The 6,516-nt window shown below is 35.6% G+C and overlaps 1 long non-coding RNA gene across 1 annotated transcript; it reads right to left on the bottom strand.

The window, feature by feature from the left end:
- Positions 1-214: 214 nt before the first annotated feature.
- Positions 215-6,081, bottom strand: LOC135290468 (uncharacterized). Its single transcript, XR_010353244.1, has 4 exons — positions 5,938-6,081; positions 4,006-4,233; positions 1,435-1,617; positions 215-808 (listed from the first exon to the last, which is right to left on the bottom strand). It is a non-coding gene; the product is annotated as an uncharacterized LOC135290468 (long non-coding RNA).
- Between the last annotated feature and the right edge of the window lie 435 nt (positions 6,082-6,516).

Raw genomic sequence — 6,516 nt, forward strand, 5'->3', positions numbered from 1 at the left:
TTATCAAGGATGATTACTAAGCTTGTAATACCACCTCTTTTTAATGTCCTAAGTAGGCATTGTTTAACTAAACCATATTTTACGTTACCGATCTGAGAGGTAAAATACATATCATGGGTAGCATTAACTCAGGGCAATTTTCTCCCCCTTGAAGTCACCTGAATGCCCCAAATGACAGCAAGCTTCAGAACTTTCCATTCACTCATGTCCTAAATTATAATTTCCCCTTCCTCCCAGACCAGATAAATTACAGATCTTTTTTTTTTTTTTTTTGGTTTGAATACAGTGTCATCTTCAAAAATTCTATCCATTTCTATTGATTGCACTGATCAGCTTTACAGCAGTGTCTACACATTTATTAAGTACAAGTGTCATTAAGCACATTGGTGCATATCATGCAGTGTAATTAAGATACCAAATTAGGCTAAACAGATGTCCTCTTCTGAGCCTGCTCTCCTCAATCTTCTTCAACACCGAGGCACAGATTCAGCTGCCCTGTACTGCACACCCTACCTGTGCTAGAGGTATTTCTGACGCCTCCCGCCTTTCTTCACAGACTCTTATTCTGAGGAAGCCTCCAAACTGGCCACTTGTCAGAGTGATACCAATGCATTTTGACATCAGCAGGACACAGAGACTGGGGTCATTTCCCTTGGCTTTTCCAATTACACAGCTTGCTGCAAGGAGCTGAATCAACCATGAATGTCATTCTGCTCGTACTGGCCGGGAGGGTGCTCTCTGTTCGGCCCTTGGCATTTAACCATGTTGAATTATGAATGTGCTACCAATATCACTGTTTGCCTTGGAGCTGGAAAGAATGAATCACAGGGAACTTTTCTGAATTAGATTTTAAAGTGTACCTCACAATTTGTATCCCCGCCAATGCCTTTTCTTTTTTCCTCTTTTTCCCTTCTTTTTTTTTTCTTCCCTAACAAAGTTTATTCATGAAGTCAAGTCATCTAAAGATTGGTTGGATAATAAGAAGTAACATTTGTTCACTGTAAAAACCTGCCATAATATGCTGTGCTACTCTATCTAAACATGTCCTGTTTTTTATCTTATATTAGACAAATTTGGAAGAGAAGACAGGGAAAGTTCTGTATAATCAAATGTCTGATATTTCACTATACCTATCTCTAAAAAAGGAACTGTAGCAAAAGTTATGTAATATCATTTTATAAGATAAGACAGCTCAGACAATGATAGAGGGGATAAAGAAGATATTAAAACTGTCTGCATCTATATAAGGAGTTGAAATTTGAATTATTTTATTTTATGTTAGTTTTTTTGGATCTATCAGAATAATCGTCTCTCAAAAAAAAAAAAAGGACAAAAAAAGACAAAATTAAGACAAAACAAAGCAAACCCTCACAAACAAATAAACAAACCTACAGTAATTAAAAAAAATTTAAATCCTGATGTCTGGTTATTTACCTGCAGAGACAACAAACTTCTTGACATATCTTTCCAGTCAACACCTTCTTGGTATTGGGTAATGTCATTATGAAAAAGGGTGAATTGCAGAAATGAAGCCAGCTTCACTCCATCTAACATTAGGCACTTAACAGAAGTTCAAGTTCAGAGCATAATTTCTGTAGGTCTCCTTGGTGGTGAACACTGAGAGCAAAAACAATTTCAAGATGACATTTTAGGTGACAGGTAAGAGAAATCAATATTGAGACATCCTAATCTCTCTCCTTTGACTATGCAGTGAGTCTAGGGAAAAAAATCCAAATTACTTATGTATTTAATTTAGACAACTGAGTAGTGTGACCAAAAGTCATCTTTTAGAGGCGAGTCTAAATTTTTTTTTCTTCAATTTTCATCTTTTCAACTACCAAAAGACTTGTCATTGTCCCAAATTGAGATAATTTCCTCAATTGATTGAGATTCCTGTGAGTTAATTCCATAAGCACATGTAACAGAAATTGACAGGCTTTTTCAATGAATAAAAACAACCACTGAACATTTAAAACCATCTGGGGATTAGAGCACTTCAAAGATTGAAGGGATTTCTAACTTGTTACTAGCATTAGACCAAAAATTAACTTTTTTTTTTTGTTTTGTTTTGTTTTTATCTATATATCTCTGGTGTACCAGGGACCAGTAAATCTTTTATTTTTAATTAAGAGATAAAAAGATTGTAATTTCCTGTATAAAGTCACCTCAATGAGATGCTGCAGCTCTTTTGAACTCCTGTTCCAACTTGTTTGTTCTATCTGCAAGTCCCTAATTTTTTGTGCTTATTGTTTCTCCTCAGTGCCTCTGATGAACTTAATCCAGTAAAGACATAACTTCTGAAGGCCTTCTACCTTTCATTAGATTAAGTAAAATTAGGATTAAGATTAGGATTAAGATTAAGATTAAAGATTAAGATTAAGATTAAGATTAAGATTAATAATTATTATTATTAATACCTATGAGACTCTCCCAGAGCTTTGGAAAGTGGCTTTGTGTAGTATATTCAAAACCAACAATATTGGATGAACGTCTGAAAACAGTGAGGTGGAAGAAAAAAACAGAAAAGTGGATGAAACTGTGACCTGAGTTTTGCAAGATGAAATTCACTTGCTGCTTCTTGAAAAGATTGCATATCTTACTGAGTATAAATAAATGTTGTCATTATTTCCCTCCCAATCTGTAACTCACACACATATTATTTTCCTGTGATAAAACAGAAGGCTCTAAAAATCTATGCAGTCTAACTACATAAATGACCATAAATGACACATGCACACCACCTATTAGAACAGGAATGGAGAATATGGATGGGGAAATGCCACATATATTTGTTTATTTATATAGACATATTTTTTTCCAGATTTTCAAACAAGAATCAAATCTATATTCCATTTCAGAGTTTTTAATTTTCCTTTTTTATATTATAAGCTTGCTTAAGCAGATTTTGAAAATAATTAAAGAAATAAGAAACAAACAAAACCCCTATTTTAAAAATTGTCAAATGGTTTCATTTGCAGTAAACAAATACTTGAGAGTCCCACAACCAGTTTAACGAATCCAGATTACAGTTTGAGGGTCTCTGACCCCAGATTGGGAGGCCAGGACTTGAACCCTTAATCTGAGGGACCCAAAGCCCAGTTTAGGGGTCCCAGATCCCAGTTTGAGGGTCCCAGACCCACCACCAGCACACCTGGCACCACCACAACACTGGGAACTGGGATCAGGGGAGAAATCCTGCTGTAAATCACAAAATCAGGATCTGATTCCTGGCCTGATCCTGCCCAGCTCCATCACACCTGTGTGTGCCCACCTGCCCGCAGGTACCTTTGGGATTGCTCTAGGTGCAGTTGGTGCTTTCTAAAATAATCCACAATTTTACACCTAAATCTCCCCTGGAGTCTTTCTTTTGGATGATTTTTGGGATTAAACAGGAACATTGTAGCTCTCTAGAATGTGGGAATTCGTCACCCTGAATTACCAGGCCCTTTGAATGAGCAGCATGAGATACTGGAACTGGGAAAATCCCAAAAATCACCTCAAATTATACACAGGTGAAGGGAAAGATGCATTGATCACATTGGTCACATATAAATGTCTCTGCTATAGCATAGAGTAATTGTTCTTTACTTTGTAGAAACATGTTTTGAAAGAAAAAAAAAACACCACCAAAAAAACCCCAGAAAACAAAAAACTAAAAGAAAAACAAAAACAAAACCAAACCAAACCAAACCAAACCAAAACAAAACAAAAAACCACCACCATTTTTAAATTAAGAAACACCCCAAATTAATGAAAGTCATGACTGCAAACACTTGGAAAAAATGACAAGAAGTATACATTAAGAAATCTTAAAAGTGAATCACCAATAGCTAGTGATTTTCTTTTGTTTTTCCTCAAGCAAAATGAATGATTCTCAGCTGTTGTTTGTCTGTCTACTGTCAGAAAACCATGTCAAAACCTTCTGAAAATTAACAAGCTTCTCGGAAGAAATTATGTTAAATGTATAAACTTCCTTCCAAACACAGGATTGTATTTAAGCAGTACCTTATACACAACACATGGGGAGCAGAAAAGATTTCTGATTTTTGGCCAACCAAAAAGGAGGGTATTTTTTCCCACGTGGGTGAAACAGTCTGAGAGGTAAGGAGCAGGAAGCCTCCATGACTTCCACCTCACAGCAGTTAATCATTCCCAGTCAGTCTTGACGTGGTCACTAAGCACATCCTGAAGTCCCTTCACTGGAAAAACAGGACATGTTCCAGCTACTCTCCGCTAGGAAGAGACAATCACAATCCATTCATTACCCTTTAGGACACAAATCAAATTTGCTTCTACTATTCCTCCCCAAAGCATGTTTTAGGCAAAACATACCACGAAATATGAAACAAAACCTCTAGTCAGAGCTGATTTCTATGTAGAAGGTAGAAAAATGCCATTAATGTAAAATATGTCATGCACAGCAGTGCATGAGTATTTGTATGTTTATCTCAAATATCTTTCATGACTTTAACACTTACTACTGTTGAATTTTTTAGCCCAGGCCTACAGATGCAGGTTGGCTGTTTTGCTCATCTGGGCCATTGTATGAATAACTTATTGTGAGGAATCACATCTAACAGTCAAAGGTAATAATTCTAATAAATGGTATCTGGGACAAACTGTAAATTACTTATTTGTATTGAAAATCACTTATTCACGAAAAGAATTTTTCAGTTTCTGGGGTGGCTATTCTTGCCTAAGAAATTACTTTAAGTTTGATTAAGCATTTCATAACTTAGTATTTAAGAACATAAACCTAGCCACATTTATGGATGTAGTTTTCTTTTTTTGTTGTTGTTTTGGTCTGGTTTGTCATGTTTGGTTTCGTTTGTTTGTTTTTTGGTTTGCTTTGGTTTCTGTTTGTTTTTTCTTTTCTCTTTTAATATTTTAGTGCATCGTTGACTGGATTGTGTTACTGTTAGTGGTAAGTGAGGGCAATTCCTTGTTAATGTGTTTCTGCTGGCTACCCTTACTGTGAAAATAAGTTCCTCAAATTTTCCCATCAAAATAATGAAGCAGCAAAAACATTCTCACTTCTACTTTGTGATACAAGATATTCACTTTCTGAGACTATGCAGAAAAAAAATTGACATTTCCACCCACCAAAGCTTGGTTTAGAGCTTACTGAAATCTTTAAAGCTTTTGCTTTACTTGAAGGACTTGAAAAAAAGAGTAAGGATACAGAAATACCTTACAGAAATAATAATAATAAAAATTAGAATAAATAAATAAATCAAACTAGAAATGCAAAACACTTTTTATTATCACTTGTGTTTATCTAACTGAAATACATGGAAAGGATGTGCCATTTTACACTTTGGTTTTCATTTAGTTATGTAACTGATGTTATATTTAATTATCTCACTGTCACCCTTTCAGTGGTAATGATTACTGCTTAAATGTCAGTCTTTGTATCATTGCTTTTCAGTATTATTATTATTACTTGTGTTTCCTTTAAAATTCAAATTTTGTTCATGGTTTCTTTGTTACTAATTCTAATTAATTATAATTTAAATTTCTTCAGGAAGACAAAATTATAAAGAGTTTGTAATTTTTATAGGTTTGACTGAAATTCATTCTCTGATTGCTTACAACTCTTAAGAGGTCATTCGTATCTAATCATTTGAGCATAATATTCTCTCACCTCGAGTGAATCTGAACTTGTTTTAGAAATCTTGTAAATGGAATCTTTGAATGAAGAATTATTTGTGACTGCTTACAGCCACAAATATGAATTACACAGTATGCCATATATTAAATAATATATTGAAAAGGAAACATTCAGAATATTAAAAAACTGAAAATTCTAGAGGCTAGAGTAGATTTCAGTGACCATGTTACACAAATCTTTCCTAAGTGATTTGAAATAATTTTGAGATATTATGTTACACAAAAATATGCTTATGAAAAGGTAATGGCAAATACATTAATTCTTACAATCAATAGAAGTATAAATCTCTTGCTGGATCAGACTGGTGTGATTTGCTCCCTTAACACATGTCTAGAAAAGCCATTCTGTTTTCATTCTGATGAGGACAACAACTTCTTAACTTCCTCTGTCTGTATCAGTTGCATCAGGGCTCTGTCCTAGGAATTGGAAACGAAGCATAGAGGGATTTCTTTCACAAAATGTGATGCAGCAACCAACAACCCCAGATGCACCACCCACCCTTACACCACTGACCTCTATTCAGATGTTAATTGGGACTGCATCATAATTATCATAGAACATGCTAAATTGAAAAGGACCCATCATGATCCTCAAAGTAAAACCCTGGCTCTGCAATCTCACCTCAATAATCAATAATCTCACCCTGTGCCTGAGGGCACTGCCCGAACACTCCTTGAGCTCTGCCAGCCTTGGTGCTGTAAACACTGCCCTGGGGAGCCTTGCCCAACCACTCTCTGGGTGAAGAACCTTTTCCTGATGTCCAACCTAAATCTCCCCTGACTCACTCCAGGCCCTTGGCTCAGGTCCTGCCACTGATCACAGAGAAGAGATCAGTGCCTGCCGCT

Source organism: Passer domesticus, chromosome Z, assembly GCF_036417665.1.
Source record: "Passer domesticus isolate bPasDom1 chromosome Z, bPasDom1.hap1, whole genome shotgun sequence".
Taxonomy (NCBI): domain Eukaryota; kingdom Metazoa; phylum Chordata; class Aves; order Passeriformes; family Passeridae; genus Passer; species Passer domesticus.